The sequence below is a fragment of the Bubalus bubalis genome, chromosome X (assembly GCF_019923935.1).
Source record: "Bubalus bubalis isolate 160015118507 breed Murrah chromosome X, NDDB_SH_1, whole genome shotgun sequence".
NCBI classification, from domain to species: domain Eukaryota; kingdom Metazoa; phylum Chordata; class Mammalia; order Artiodactyla; family Bovidae; genus Bubalus; species Bubalus bubalis.
This window is the reverse complement of record NC_059181.1, coordinates 6,995,254-7,012,306: the sequence shown is the minus strand read 5'-3', so window position 1 is coordinate 7,012,306 and position 17,053 is coordinate 6,995,254. Positions and strand designations below refer to the sequence as shown.

Below are 17,053 nucleotides of genomic sequence, written 5' to 3'. Positions count from 1 at the left end.
GATCTGGGAAGATCCCACATGCTGTGGAGCAACTAAGCCTGTGCACAACTACTGCAGCCCAAATGCCTAGTGCCCATGCTTCCCAACAAGAGAAGCCACCACAGTGAGAAGTTCAAGCACAGGAACTAGAGAGTAGCCCCCACTCCCTACAACCAGGGAAAAGCCCGCATAGCAACAAAGACCCAGCACAGCCAAAAATAAATAACATTTTTTTTAAAGTAGGATGCTGCAGCATTCCCTGCTGGTCCAGAGGCTAAGACTCTGAGCTCCCAACACAGGGGGGCCGGGTTCAATCCCTGGTCAGGGCACTAGATCCCACATGCCTCAACTGAATACCCTGTGTACCACAACTAAGACCCAGTGCAGCTGATTAAATAAATATTTCAAAGTAAGAGGTGGGGCGGTCCTAAGATGGTGGAGGAATAGAAAGAGGAAACCACTTTCTTCCCTACAAATTCATCAAAATATCATTTGAATGCTGAGCAACTTCCACAAAACAACTTCTGAACGCTGGCGGAGGACACCAGGCACCCAGAAAGGCAGCCCATTCTCTTCAAAAGGAGGTATGACAAAATGTAACAGACAAAAAGAGAGACAGAAGAGTTAGGGAAGGAGACCCGTCCTGGGGAGGGAGTCGTGAAGGAGGAGAAGTTTCCAATCACCAGGAAACCCTCTTACCAGGCCTGTGGGGAGTTTTGGAATTGCAGAGGGAAACATAAGTGGGAGGGGAAAAAAAATTCCACAGAATATGTGCCTTAACCACAACTCCCAGCGGAGAAATAGCCTAGACACTCACATCTGCCACAGCAAGCAGGAGAGGCGTGGGTTGCATGCTTAGGGTAAGGACTGGGCCTGAATGCCCTGAGGACAATCTGAGGGAGCTAAGGTGAGATAGCAACCCAAACTGTGGGATAGCCAGAGAGAGAGAGAATTTTCCTGTGAAAGCTCTAACCTAAGGCACAGTCTGGCCGCTTCACAGAACAAAGGACTGAGTGAACACCAAAGGAGAGCTAGCTAGCTGTGGACTGGCCCCTCACTCTGCCAGAGGCAGAGAGGCAGGTGGGCGACAGCCAGAGGTGGAAGACGAGGGGCAATCTCTGCCCCAGAGATGGCATCCTGCACCAAACTGTGAGCAGGCTCCTACTTGCTAACCACATGTTCCTGGGATCCTGGACGATTGGCATCTGCCAGGAGGGTCACAGCCTGAGATCAGCCCCCCAGAAGAGACATACAGCACACCTGAGACACCGCTCTTTTGGCACACATGGGACACCGAGCAGCCGGGACCAGGGAGGTGATTAAGACACATGGCCCACCTGGGGCAGTGTGCTTGCCAAGCACCTGGTCGCCTGAGCTGCTTGGACCTGGGAAGGGCACAAAACGCAGGTCCAACTGAGTCTGTGCCTTTGTGGAGTACCCGAGAACCTGAACCTGAGCAGCTCAGACCAGGGAAGTGCATGAAATGCAGGGCCAACTTTGGACAGTTCCCCTGCAGAGCAACCTGGAGCCTGAGCAGTGTAGACTGGGAAAGCACAGGCCATCATGAGCTGGGGCAAGCCCCATGTGGTCCATACACCATGAGTACTCCCCACACATGCCAAAGATATTTGTTTTCAGTGCTCCTCCCTCTCCACAACACAACTGAACAAGTGAGCCAAAATAAGTGACCACCTTCACTCCCTTGTGTCACGGTGGAAATTAGACACTGAAAGGACTTGCAAACAGAGGAAGGTAAAAGAAATAAAGAAGAGGGAGCCACTCTGGAAGTGACAGCTGCAGCAGATTAAAACCCTGTAGCTAGCATTGACTATGCATTGGAAGGGGCCTATAGACCTTGAGAAGAAGTATAAGCTGGAACAGGGAACTATCCGAAACTGAACTGACCCCACCCTGCCGGCAGCAGCTCCAGAGAAATTCCTAGATATATTTTTACAATTATAATTTTTTAATTATTTTATTTTTAAGTTCTTTATTACTCCTTTAATTTTCATTTTTAAAACCTACTATTACTTTGCAAAAACCTATTTTTTAAAGCAAACCATATATATATATATATATATTATAATTTTTGTGATTTTTTTTTTTTAATATTGTGTTTTTGAGAATCCAACCTCTACTCTAGATGTTTAATCTTTGCTTTTTGGTATTTGTTACCAATTTTGTACCTTTAAGAATCTAATCTTCAGTACCCATTTTTACTTAGGGGTGTGAATACTGGCTTGATTTCTTTCTCCCCTTTTGACTCTCCCTTTTCTCCCCCATGTCACCTCTATCTCCTCCCTCCCCCTTCTCTTCTCTACTTAACCCTGTGAAGTGTGTTCTCAGCTGTGGAGAACACTTAAGGAACTGATTACTGGCTAGATTGCTCTCTCCCCTTTTGACTGACCCTCTTCTCCTCCTGGTCACCTCTGTCTCCCTCCTCCCTCTTCTCTTCTCCATATAAGTCTGTGAACCTTTCTGCGTGTCCCTCACTGTGGAGAATCTTTTCACCATTAAGCTAGATGTTTTATCATCATTGCTGTATGGATGGAGAAGTCTTGAGGCTACTGTAAGAATAAGACTGAAAGCCAAGGGCAGGAGGCCTAAATACAAAACTTGAGAAAACCAGAGAACTCCTGACTCCATACCTGCACTGAAACAAAGCTCCACCCAAGAGCCAACAAGTTCCAGAGCAAGACACACCATGCTAATTCTCCAGCAATGCAGGCATATAGCCCTGAACATTAAAATACAGGCTGCCCAAAGTCACACCAAACCCATAGACACCTCAAAACTCACTACTGGACACTTCATTGCACTCCAGAGAGAAGAGATCCAGCTCCACCCACCAGAACACTGACGAAAGCTTCCTTAACCAGGAAATCTTGACAAGCCACTAGTCCAACCCCACCCACAGGGAGGAACATCCACAATAAAGAGGAACCAAAAACTTCCAGCATACAGAAAGGCCACCCCAAACACAGCAATCTAAACAAAATGAAAAGGCATAGAAATATTCAGCAGGTAAAGGAACATGGTAAACGCCCACCAAACCAAACAAAAGAGGAGGAGATAGGGCGTCTACCTGAGAAAGAATTCAGAATGATAGGAAAGATGATCCAAAATCTTGAAAACAAAATGGAGTTAAAGATAAAGAGACTGAAGGCAAGGATTGAGCAGATGCAAGAAATGTTTAACAAGGACCTAGAAGAAATAAAAAAGTGTCAATCAATAATGAATAATGCAATAACTGAGATCAAAAGCACTCTGGAGCGAACCAACAGTAGAGTAACTGAGGCAGAAAATAGGATAAGTGAGGTGCAAGATAGAATGGTGGAAATATATGAAGCAGACAGGAAAAAAGGAAAACGAATGAAAAGAAATGAGGACAACCTCAGAGACTTTTGGGACAATGCTAAATGCCCCAACATTCGAATCATAGGAGTCCCAGAAGAAGAAGACAAAAAGAGAGGCCATGAGAAAATACTTGAGGAGATAATAGTTGAAAACTTCCTTAAAATGGGGAAGGAAATAACCACCCAATTCCAAGAAACCCAGAGGGCCCCAAACAGGATAAACCCAAAGAAAAACACCTCAAGGCACATATTAATCAAATTAATGAAGATCAAACACAAAGAACAAATACTAAAAGCAGCAAGGGAAAGCAACAAGTAACACACAAGGGGATTCCCAAAAGGATAACAGCTGATCTTTCAATGGAAACTTCATGCCAGAAGGGAATGGCAGGACATACTTAAAGTCATGAAAGAGAAAAGCATACAACCCAGATTACTATACCCAGCAAGGATCTCATTCAAATATGAAGGAGAAATCAAAAGCTTTACAGACAAGCAAAAGCTGAGAGAATTCAGCACTACCAAACCAGCTCTTGAGCAAATGCTAAAGGATCTTCTCTACACAGGAAACAGAAAAGGTTTATAAACTTGAACTCAAAACACACAGTTACTGTAGAAGTGAAGTTTTGAGAATAGAGGGCTATTACTCTAAACCCTATGACATTAGTGTTGGTCGTTCAGTCGTGTCCGACTCTTTGTGACTCCATGGACTGACCGCACGGAGCCCACCAAGCTCCTCTGTCCATGGGATTCTCCAGCTAAGAATACTGGAGTGGGTTGCCATGCCTTTCTCCAACTATGATATTAGAGAGGGCTGTTACTATAGAAGGGGAACTATCACTGTACAGGGGAGAGTATGACAATAGAAGGGGAGTATTACTGTAGAGGGGGGACTATGACAACAGAAGGGAACTATTACTATAGAGAGGGGACCTTAAGAATAGAGACAACCCCTGTCCATGGAGAGCAGTAAACACAAAAATAAAGGTCCAGGCATGTGTTTGCCATGAAAGGAGTCCTGATGGCATGCAGACCATCAGGACACCCACCCATAACAGGAGAGAGGGGACACTCAGACCCTGACTGGAGGCATTCCCAGCTTCTTAGCTGCTCAGGTGGGTGCTTCATCCTGGGAGCCTGTCCAGTCACTTTTACTGCAGCAACACCAGATCGAGAGACCGCCTCTGGGGAGTGAAGGGCGTGTGACCTTGTGCCTGGGCTCCATCGCCCCTAGGGTGGAAGCCCCCATACCTGGAGCACACAGGCTCAACTGGGCCCCTCTCAGCCCCAAGAGGAGGGGGCTGGTGCACAGTGCGAGGAAGGGGGACCCTCTGGAGGGGGTCACCAGCTCTAGCCTCAGGGAGAACAGACTTGAGCTGCTGGAGTCTGTCTGTTGGTCCCTATCTCCCCGCTCCCTTGCTCCTCCTCAAACCCCCACTTAACCTCCTGTGTCTCTCTGCCCCCACACTCTACTTCTGTCTGTCTCTCTTCATGTCTCTGTCCATTTTTTTCTGTGTCTCAGTTTCTCCGTCTCTACAGCACTTCTCCCCTCTGCACCACCCCATCCTCCTTTCTCTTGGAAGGAAGTCCACAGGTACCGGTTTCTCAGAGCCACGCCTCCATGCCGCCAGCACCGGGTCTTCTGTATGTCCTGTTTTCATTATGCAACACCCCATTTCCTCCCCCAGATTGCCCAGGCTCGGCCTCTTATGGGCTGGCAGGTGAGCTTTCCCGGCTCCTTTCTATGACACAAAGGTGAATGCCAACTGTATGTCGGCACTGAGTTCTCGGCTCCGGGACATGCCCCTGCACCACCTCTCCATCCCAGGTGAGGCCCCACAGGCTCAGCTCAGCGGGGATGCGGCTGCAAGACGGGTCCAAGTGTGGGAAGCCTCAGAGCCAAACATGCACACATGCAGGCACACACAGGCACACTGAACACATACATGCATGCATACACACACACCAAACACACATGAAGAGACACACACCAAACACACATGTACACATACTGCACACACACACATACACACACCAGCACCTTCCCTTGTCTGTCCACTTTATCCCATTCAACCCGGAAGGTACGAGAACCCCCGAGAGCCTGCCTTCAGGACACATGCCGGCCTCCCTGGGGGGCGGGATTGTGTTTTCTCAGCCACTCTGTCCTACTCCTGGGGACCCCTCACCTTTCCACCCACGTTTTCCATCAGAGCTTGTGCAGCACCTTCTGCACTTGAGCCTGGAGGGCCCAAAGTTTAAGGGGGCCACCCGCCCCCAAAACAACTCGATAAGTGGTACCAGAACTATCTAATTAAAATGAGGAACCTCTGACTCCAGCCAATTTGGTTGCAAAAAGTGCTGCAAAGCTCAGCTATAGGCGGGCATCTGGACTTGGGGATGGCCAGTGGTGACCAGGCAGGCGGGCACTTCCAGGGTGACACTGCTGTGCTCAGGCCATCTGAGGGGTGGCCACTAGACACCGTGGCCTGGGAGGGGAGGGTCCCTGCCAGACAGCACCCTGCTCACCTCCTCAAGGTGCAAACGTTCCCCATTCTCCACCAGCACTCCTCTGGCCATGCAGACACTGGGCCCTGCCCTGGCTCTGTGACACTGGACACTGCCCGCTGGGAGCGCACATGGACAGTTGGACAAACAGGAAGTGCTGTTTTCTATGGAAGGCAGCTTTAGACTCTTTCTCACCCTCTTGACAGCTGTGGGGTTCTATGCCTGCCACCCCACCCTGCCTGGGAGGAGGGGCCCCCACAGGGCTCTTCCCTTGAGAGTGTGGAGCAGACAGGGAACCGTGGACCCAGTCTCTGGGCCCTTCCGGGTGCTTCCAGGTGGGAAAAGCTGTGGGTGCCCCACAAGGAGGAGGCTTCCGAGTCTTCAGGACCACAGAGGGGCCCTTGGCCGCTCTCCTTCCCATACCCCTTACAAAATAACTCATGATGCCTCTCCCCTAAGCCCGGGCACCACTTATCTGCTTCTGTCTTTGTAAATTTGCCTGTTCTGGACATCTCTTATAAATGGACAGGTAAAATGTGTCCTTCTGTGTCTGCTTCTGTCACTGACCATCATGTGTTCAAGGTCCATCCACGATGTAGCCTGTGTCAGAACTTCAATCCTTTTCATGGTGACTCATACACCACTGTGTGCATGGACCACATGCTGCTGACTCACCCATCCACCCACACACCCATCCATCCACTCATCTATCTGTCCATCCACCCACTCACCTATCCATCCACTCATCCATCCAACCACCCACTCATCCATCCATAAATCCAGCCATCCAGCATCCATCCATCCACCCATCCACCGACCAATCCATCATCCACCCATCCACTGATTGATCCATCCACCCACTCACCATCCATTCATCCATCCATCCACTTATCTATCCACCCATCCATCCACTCTTCCATAACATCATCAAATCAAATTATATTATGAACTTGTAAATCCTCCTTCCCATCCCTTGACCCTGAGAATAAATAAGAAAAGAAAAAAGAGAAAGAAATAAAGCTAGTCCAAACCTATGTTCAGAGACAGAAGGGAAGGATTTCTGGATTGTCCCCAGGTGACTGCTAAAGTGTGAACCTCTCCACACTGTCTCTGAAACAGATCACACAGATTTAAAAGGGAAAAGAATAAGTAAAACCACACATAAATGACCACAACATTGGCGTCATAAAAAGCCTGAAAATACTATGAATAATTTCAAAGTACTTGTAACTAGAGAGGGTCTGTCTGTGCTCAGTTGTGTCTGACTCTTTGCAGCCCCATGGACTGTGCCCACCAGGCCCCTCTGTTCATGGGATTCTCCAGGCAAGAATAATGGAGTAGGTTCTCATTCCCTTCCCAGGGGATCTTCCCAACCCAGGGATCACCACTCCATCCTTTATGCCTCCTGCTTTGGCAAGCAGGCTCTTTGCCACGAGCACCACCTGGGAAACAACAAACCATAAAATCAAAAGCCATCTTAAGCCTTTCCTGTCCAAAAACGGGATTCCTTAAATAAATTGACTTTCACTTTCTCACATCTGCAGAGACCCCATTTCGAGACAAGATTCAGTCCCCAGGACTCAGTGGATATGACTTTCGGGACTCCCCCATACCCCGCGGTGCTATAGCTGTGCATCCTTAGGGTGGCTTGGAGGCACAGAGGACAGGCTCAAGGGGTGACGTGTCCCCCGCCTGGTTTGCATGCAGGGAGCCACAGCATGATGACCTACTGCCTGAACAAGAAGTCACCCATCTCTCACAAGGAGTCGAGGCTGCTGCAGCTTCTGGGCAAAGGTCTGCCATGAGTCACCTTGCCCATGGTGCTCAAGAGGTCCACCACCCAGGTGAGGGTCTTCGGGCACTCCCGGGCCCTGGACCCAGCTCCAGCCGCTAGTGTCCCCCACAGGGGGCGGTGTCCTTATCCCTCTTAGGGAAACGGGATTGAGAACAAACCTGCTGTAAAGCAGAATTGCTGTTTAGTTGCTCAGTCATGTCTGACCCCATGGACTGTAGTCTGCCAGGCTTCTCTGTCCATGAGATTCTGCAGGCAAGAATACTGGAGTGTGTTTCCATGTCCTCCTCCAGGAGATCTTCCCCACCCAGAGAGCCTCCCAGAAAGGTAGGAAAGGACACAGCTTTACTGTGGAACCAGCCTGAAGCCAGAACAGGGACCCATGGACTAACAGCATCACCGTCTGAAGTTACAGAGGCTGGGGGAGCTGGGAGGGGAAGGGGGAGGCTGGTTCCCGCCCTTTGTGCAGCTGAGCTGACACTAGAGCTCCTTCCTGGTCCCAGATAAGCAATAGCTGAGTTCCCATGTCCTCTGAGGTGGGTTTACGTTTGCACCCCAGCACCCCCTTCAGGGAGACTTTCTTGGTGGCGCAGACGGGAAAGAATCAGCCTGCAATGCGTGGGACCCGGGATAGATCCCTGGATCGGGAAGATCCCATGGAGGAGAAAATGGCACCCCACTGTAGTATTCTCACATGGGAAGTCCCATGGACAGAGGAGCCCGGAAGGCTAGAGTCTATGGGGTCACAGAGAGTCGAGATGACTGAAGTGACTGAGAACACACGCACGCACTCACACCCCTCCCCTGTAGTGCTTCTCCTGGGTGGATCGGGGGATTTATGGGGTGCAGAGAAGCCTGGGTGGGAGGCAGTCATTGTGGAGGATGGAGAGGAGTCAATGGCAGGGGCCCTGTCTGTGGGGAGGGGGCACCCAATTGACAGTGGTCCTGTCACTGGCACACACATTGCCCAGGGGGTGGATGCAGGCCAGGGTAGAAACCCACCTGGGCCCAGGTGCCCTCAGGAGCAGGGGCCCACCTGGACGGGACAGATGGCCCCTGCCTTCCTGTACCCACACTTGAGGGGCACTCATATTCCTGGTTTTTCTGCTCCCAGGCTGGTCCTCCCAAGAGGACAAGAGGCTGTCAAGCACAGCTCTTACCTGTGTAACTGCTTCCTCCTGGGAGGTCCCTGGTTGCTGGAATCCGCCTCAGGGGATCTGATTGGCAGAGAGCCAGGGCTGGAATGGGAACAACTACATTCTTGCCTGCATCAGCTGCCTACAGCCTGGCCCTAAGAGCTCACACCCAGAGGAGGGAGCAAGCAGCCGGGGGTCCACCAGAGCCAAGGAGTCCTGCAGGACTGGGGTCCCTCTGCTCAGAGGGTCCCTTGGTGCTGGGTCCCTCTCTTCTGCGTCCCTCCAGGGCAGGGTCCCCTCCATACTGGGGGACCTTGGTGCCATGGTCTCAAGTGGTATGGCTCCCAAAGAGACCTCGGTGTGTGTGGGGTAGGGGCACAGGTGATGGTCTTTCAGGGGGTGTTTAAGATCAGCGGCTGTAGTAGCACTTCATTTAATCCTTGTAGAGGTGGATGGCAAGTGCCTAACAGTAGCTGACAATATTCATATGAGTCATTGTTTTTTCTTTTAATTTGGATTGAGGGGGGCTGTGACACCCTTTCCCATTTTTTATCCTTATATCTTTTTCTTTTTCCATTGTGACTCTGTGTAGAGAACACAGTACCATTTTCTGCGACTAGTTTATGTTAATATTAGTTTTTGCTTTTTCTTTTATTTTGGATAGAGAGAATCTATTATTTTCTTCCCCATTTTTTTATCCTTGTGTTTTTTTCTTTTTCCATTATGACTCCTTGTAGAGAACACAGTACATTTTCTGCTACAAATTTATATTAGGGCTTCCCTGGTGGCTAGTTGGTAAAGAATGTGCTTGCAATGAGGGTGATGTGGGTTCGATCTGGGGTTGGGAAGATCTGGAGAAGGGAAAGGCAACCCACTCAGGTAATCTTGCCTGGATAATTCCATGGACAGAGGGGTCTGGTGGGCTACAGTCCACCGGATCAAAATGAGCTGGAAACAACTAAGCAACTTTCACTTTTCAATGTACGTTAAAGTTATTTTTTGCTTTTTCCTGTCTTATTTGTGTCATGGACAGATGTTTCATCCTTTCGTTCTCTTCCCTTGATTCCTTCTTGCCTTTCCTAGTACTGTTTGTGGGGGTGGGCACAGATCTCTGTGGGTCTAGTGTGTCCTCATGTCCAAGGGTCCAGCTTGGGTGTCATGGAGCCTTGGCATTGAACCCACAGGGAGCTTCCACCCAGGGACTGCCTGAAGGAGCGTGAGGCTGAACTCTGCAGGAACACGACCCCAAGACCACAATCTCGACCCGGGCTCTGTGCTCCACATGACCAGTGACCCTGGGGACCCCGTTCCCAGAAGCAGTGCCTCAACCCCAGCAGCACCAACACGGTTGATTTCACAGTGGCCGATGTGGCCCTCAGTTGGGCATCCTCAGTGCATGCCCAGCCCCTGAGTGGGGCCGCCCTCTGTGCCCAGCACAGATGACTGACCTCTGTGTGCAGGTGCTGAGCATCATGAAGTACCTGGATGCTGGCGTGAGGACCTGCAGATGCCGCACATGGAGGAGGGCACTGAGAGGAACCTGCACTCTGGCCACATGGTGTACATGACAGCCCTCATGGAGGTGGGGGTGGGGGCAGGGGTACGGACGGGGGGTCCGCCCGCCAGGGACACCACGTCTGGTCCAGGCAGGAGAGGGAGGGCCTCTGAGGGGATAGGCACACTTCCACTGAGATGGACATATGGTCACTCCAGGCAGGAGAGGCTGACCTCTAAGGGTACAACACAGGTCCACTCCCATTAGAAGACACTGACCTCTAATGGGACAGACACACGTCCACTCAGACGGACACACAGTCACTCCAGGCAGGAGAGGCTGACCTCTAAGGGGAAAACACAGGTCCACTCCCATTAGAGGACACTGACCTCTAATGGGACGGACACACGTCCACTCCAGGCATGAGAGAGCTGACCTCTGGCATCAGTCACTCAGAATTCCCAACCAACACGCGTTTCTGAACTCACACCTGCACCCCTGGCCTCTGGGGTGTCTCCCAGAGTTTGGCTATACCAGGTCCCTGACACGTCTTTTCCTGTGTCTAGTTTTGGGCTGTCCAGTCCATTCTCTCGGCTGCTGGCCAAGTCACTTAAAGTCTCACACTGGCCTCGGCCCCCAGTGCCCCCACCACAGAACCTAATGACCCTTGGGGTCTGGAGGTTCTGTCCTGGGCCTCAGTGTACATGTACCCTGCTGGCCTTGCACGCTCCCTGGAATACAGACTTCACACAATATTATAAGCACTGCTCTCTGCTGCTGTCCATGCACACACACATGCATATCCATGCACACACAGGCCCTGAACACATGCACACCTGTGTGCACCTGTACCTACTGGAGTGTGTACATACACAGACACACACACACACACACACACCAGAGCAATTCCACGGCTCCTCACTGCCACTCAGGAGAGGCTGGGTCCCTTGGGAGCAGGCACCATGCTTTATGTCTTTGTGTGTCAGGACACCTCCACCCGTCTGTAGAGTGGCTGTGCTGGGGGAATTCCCCACCCATGACCCTCTGTCTCTAACTACAAGGCCCTTCACCCCACCCCACCCAGGACATGCTCATGGAGATCTGAGTGGCTGGAGAAGCACCCCCAGGAAGTGGTTATCCTGGCATGCAGGAACTTCGAGGGCGTGATAGAGGACCTGCACGAGTACCTGATGGGCTGCATCAAGAACATTTTGGGGACATGCTGTGTCCCCGTGGGGTGTGAGCAGGGGCCACAGGCTCCCCATGCTCTTGGAAGCGGGGGTGGTGGGAGCACTAGGCCTCACTGTAATCAGACTATCTGCTCGCTGTGTGAGGCTGATTCAGGCACCAGGTGATGCTGCTCATGGAACCCCAGTAATCCACCCACCACTCTCTCCACTCAAACACCCCAATGACCAGCCCATCACTGGTCACAGGCACCCCAAATAATCCACCCTGCCTGGTCTCTATTCAGACACCCCCAAAATCCATCCATCACCCCTCACGATGCCCCAGTAATCCACCAGCCATTTTCTATCAAAAACCCCAATAATCCATCCACCTCTGTTTCCACTCAGGCACCCCAATAATCGACCCATCACTGCTCAAGACACCCAAGTAATCTACCCACCACTGTCTCCACTCAAACACCCCCAAAATCTACCAATCACTGCTCAAGACACCCCAATAACCCACCCATCACCGTCTCCACTCAGACACCCTAGTAATCGACCCACTAGTGTCTCTACTCAGACATGCCAATAACCCACCCATGACTGTCCTTCTCACAGAGAACCCAATAACCAGCCCATCACTGCTCATAGACACCCTAATAATCGACACATCACTGTAGCTTCTCGGACACCCCCAATAACTGACACACTGTGTCACAAGGCACCCCAATAACCCCTGTGCACATGTCTCATGGGCACCCGGATGATTCTCCCCCTAGGAGGTGCTGACTCTGCACCAGCTGTGGTCCCAGGGCCAGCAGGTCATCCTGTCGTACAAGGACGAGGCATCCATGAGTCAGCATGCAGAACTGTGGCCCAGTATCCCCTACTGGTGGGGGAACCAGGTGAAGCTCCGAGACCTCGTCCACTACCTGGAGCTCATGAAGAGCTGCAGCCACCCAGGGGAGTGCCGCCTTCAAACCGGGACACCTGGTCACACACATGTCATAGTGCATGGGGCTGGCTTTGGGTTCACGTGGAGAAATGGAACAGGATGTATTAGGGGACGTTATTCTGTTCAGCACATGGGGACCAGAGCATGGACATCCTTGGGGACGTTACTGTGTCCACCACAGGGGGTCAGGATGTAGACAGGATGTGGACATCCGTGTGGACATTACTGTGTCTACCACATGGGGCCAGGACATGGACATCTTTGGGGTCACTGTCCAGCCCGCCTGCCCTCTGTAACAGGAGAAATTCATGAGTCAACACCCCTGTGAGCCCCTGCTGTCTGAACTTTGGTCTCTGTCGGACATCTGAATCTCTGACCTCTGCGGAGGCCAGAGTCTGGGTGGGTGATGGCACAGCTTGGTGACTGCATGTGCAGGTGACCCCATGGGTTAGGGGTCGCATGGGTGGGTGACTGTGTGGGTGGGTGACCCCATGGGTTACTGGTCACATGGGCGTGAGACCGTGTGGGTAGGTGACTGTGTGGGTGGGTGACTGTGTGGGTGGGTGACCAGTTTGAGTTGCTGAGTGCAGGGTGTGTTACCATGTGAGTTGCTGACCCGGTGAGTGGGTGACCACATGGGCGGGTGACGATGTGAGTGGGTAATCATGTGGACAGGTTAGCACATGACCTCACAGGTTAGTGACCCCTTGGGTGGGTGCCCACGGGGCTTGGTGGCCAGTGGAGGGTCACTGCATGGGGTGGTGACCCTGTGGGTGGGTGACCACGTGAGTCGCTGCCCACACGGTTTGGTTGGCCACATGACTCGGTGAGTTAGTGGCCGCACGCCTGGGCAGCTGACCCCACAGCCTGCACCATGAACAGCAGCCCCTCTCTTGTCCCAGGCAGGCTGTGGGTGGCCAGCATCAACCTCACCGAGAACCTGGAGTTTGTCCGCGTCCACCCGGCCTGGTCCCTGGAGAAGCTGACCCAGTGGGGGCTCCCGTACCTTTGCACATGGGTGCGGGACCTGTGCCCGGGGTCGGCCACCGGCAGTCGCAGGCGACTTCATCTGGGCCGACGAGTTTGTTGGCGACCTCATCGGGTTGAACTGGAAGCTGCTTTGGGGCTGATGGAGGGTGCGGGTGTGGAGCTGGGCGTCACGGAGGCTGCGTCTCAGTCACGTCCTACAACGTAACCGGCCTGAACCGGAAGCCACCTCGGGGCGGAGGGACGGTGCACTGGGGAGCTGGGCCTTGCGGAGGCAGCTCCTCATTCTCATCCTGTGACGTCACTGGGCTGAACCGGAAGCTGCTTCGGGGCTGAGGGACGGCGCATGGGTGGAGCTGGGTATCATGGAGGCTGCGTCTCAGTCACGTCCTGTGACGTCACCGGCCTGAACGAGAAGCCACCTCGAGGCTACCGGTCGGCATGTTGAGGAGCTGGGCATTGCGGAGGCTATTCTCAGCCCTGTCCTTTGGGGCTTGTCATCCGTCCACGCGTCCACTGAATGTGGGTGACTGCCGAGGTGGGCCAGGTGGCAGGGTCCATGGTCTCCTCAGTCCTCCGTGTGTCTCTCCTCGAATGCAGGGGGTGAGGCGATGATTAAAGGTGAGTGCATGATTTGTACAATCACATCCTCAGGGAGACACACCTGGTTCTCGGGTCTGTGGCTTCCCCATGGGAGAGGCTGGGGTGGCCGCCTCCCCCTGGGCACTGAGACTAGCAGACGGTGACCCCCAGCTGGGGAGGGGAGGAGGCACTATGACAGTGTCCATAGGAGGGGACTGAGCGCATAGCGATCCCACTGAGAAATCCCTTTTATTAGATAAAGGGCTTCCCTGGTGGCTCACTTAAGAAGGCCTTCTTTTCTCTCCTTGCTAGTCTTTGGGACTCGGCATTCAGGTAACTATATCTTTCTGTGTCTCCTTGGCTTTTCTCTTCTCTTCTCATCTATTTGTAAGGCCTCCTCAGACACCCACTTTGCGTTTTTGCATTTCTTTTTCTCGTGGATGGTTTTGATCACCACCTCCTGTACAATGTTAGGAACCTCCATCCATAGGTCTTTTGGTACTCTGTGTGCCAGATCTAACCCTTGAATCTATTTGTCACTTCCAAAGTATACTCACAAGGGATTTGAGTAAAGCAAAGAAACAGAGGAAAACAATACAATGGGAAAGACTGGAGATCTTTTTAAGAAAATGAGAAATGCCAAGGGAACATTCCATGCAAAGACAGGCACAATAAAGGACAGAAACGTTATGGGCCTAACTAAAGCAGAAGAGATTAAGAAAAAGTAGCAAGAATACACAGAAGAACTGTTAAAAAAAATCTTAATAACCTGGATAACCATGATGGTGTGATCACTCACCTAGAGCCAGACATCCTGTAGTGCAGACACGTGGGCCTTAGGAAGCAGCAGTACCAGCAAAGCTAGTGGAGGTGATTAAATTGTACCTGAATGCTTTCAAATCCTAAACGGTGGTACTGTTAAAGTGCTGCACTCAATATGCCAGCCAGTTTGGAAAACTTGGCAGTGGCCACAGGACTGGAAAAGGTCAGTTTTCATTTCAATCACAAAGAAGGGCAATGCCAGACAATGTTCCAACTACCGCACAACTGCACTTGTTTCACATGCTAGGAAGGTAATGCTCAAAGTCCTTCAAGCTAGGCTTCAACAGTATATGACCTGAGAACTTCACAGTCCACACATTCAAACAGTTGATTCTAAATGCACAGTGATGCCACAAAGATGGTCAAGGCAAAGACACACAATGTGATTTTATTTATGTCTAAGTGAAACAAAATATTCACTGCAAGGTACAAACTTTTTTATCATGAAAAATCTTACGTTTGAATATGAAATATCCTGCTGAAATTGAAAAATATGTTTTAAAGTGAAATTCTTTAATTGTCAGTTATTTTGAGACATGGGAAAAAAGAAAATAAAATTACATTCATTGAGGCTGCTTCAGTTCAGTTCAGTCGCTCAGTCGTGTCCAACTCTTTTCATTGGGGACTGCTTAAACTTTCACAGATTTTTTTCTTAGAAATTCCCTTACAGTTTTACAGTCTTAATTAGACTTAAAATGGTCAGTAGATTTTATACTATGTTTGTTTTCTGAACATTTTCATTTCCTTTAATTTATGAATGTAACTGCAATATTTTTCTATTAAGTGAGTATTAAAAATTACTCCTCTCTCCTGTGTGGAACACACTGTTTACCCTACTGTTGAGAGACATTTTATTGCCTAAAACCTTTCATAATTCAGCTCTACGATCTAGGTTTTTTTTGTTTGTTTGTCTTGCTTTGTTTAGGCTGAGAATTTTCTCATCTATTTTTAGTATCTTCAGTCTCTCTGTTAGGCATATGTGTCTGCTGTTGTTTACTTGCACAGTCATGTCCCAACTCTTTGCCACCCCATGGACTGTAAGCCCACCAGTCTCTTGTGTTCATGGGGATTCTCCAGGCAAGAATACTGCAGTGGGTTGCCATGCTCTCCTTCAGGGGATCTTCCTGACCCAGAGATGGAATTCGCACCTGCTACGGCTCCTGCATTGCAGGCGGATTCTTTACTACTGAGTGAAAAGAGATCATGTATACGTGAAACCCACTTTAATTATGAAGACTCATAATTGGCGAAAAGCAAAGATGGAAAAGCCCAAACAAGCATTCATCTTTTACCAATTAATAATAAGAAAAAAAACCCTTCATTTCAATTTGCCTTCCTTTATTTTTTCAATTAAATTTTCATTGAAGAATGATTGCTTTCCAGAATTTTGTTGTTTTCTGTCAAACTTCAACATAACAGTCTTTCTTAACTCATAGTTTCTCTTCAATATCATCTTATCCTGTGTCAATAACTTCTTTTAACATTTCTTACAGACAAGGTATAGGCTGAGAATGAATTCCCCAATTTTTTGTTCATATTAAAATATCTCCTTCTCCTTTGTTTTTGAAGGATAATATTCCTGGATGTAGAAATTAATTTCAGTAATTAAAAAAAAAAACATTTTATTTATTGACATGTTGTACCTGTACCATGGATTTACTAGTTAAGCTGTGTAATTCATTGATTTGTAACTTATTCATAGGTTGAATAACCATAACCACAGCCTCATTCTAGAATATTTTCATCCCTCCAATGGGAAACACTCTCCAGTTGGCAGACATTTTTCATTTGCCCTTTCATCTGGGCCCTTGCATTCACTCCTCTGTTTTCGATCTTTAGAGAATTACCTAATCTGGGACATATGCATTCACATGAACAGTATAGTGCAATACACAGCCTTTTGTTCCTGGCTTCTTTTAATTAACATAATCATTTCAGAGCGCTAGCATGTAATAGCTTGTATAAGAACTCCATTCATTTGATGGCCAAATAATTTTGCATTGCATGCTTTATTTATTCAATCACCAGTTGATGGACATATGAGTTATTTCAACTTTTTAAACTTTTTTTAGTTTATTTCTTTTTAAACTTTATTTTTAATTTAATAATTTAAAAAATTTAAATTTGATGGCTTTTTCTGCATCTATTTAGGTTATCATATGATTTTTAGCTTTCCTCTGGTTAATATGGTCTGTCACATTGATTGATTTGCAAATATTGAAGAATCCTTGCATCCCTGGAATAAACCCAACTTGATCGTGGTTTTTGATGT

General features: G+C 49.6%; 1 pseudogene; it reads left to right on the top strand.

Annotated features, from left to right (window-relative positions):
• Window positions 1-5,044: 5,044 nt before the first annotated feature.
• On the top strand, window positions 5,045-13,520 carry LOC102410751 (annotated as a pseudogene).
• Window positions 13,521-17,053: the final 3,533 nt, after the last annotated feature.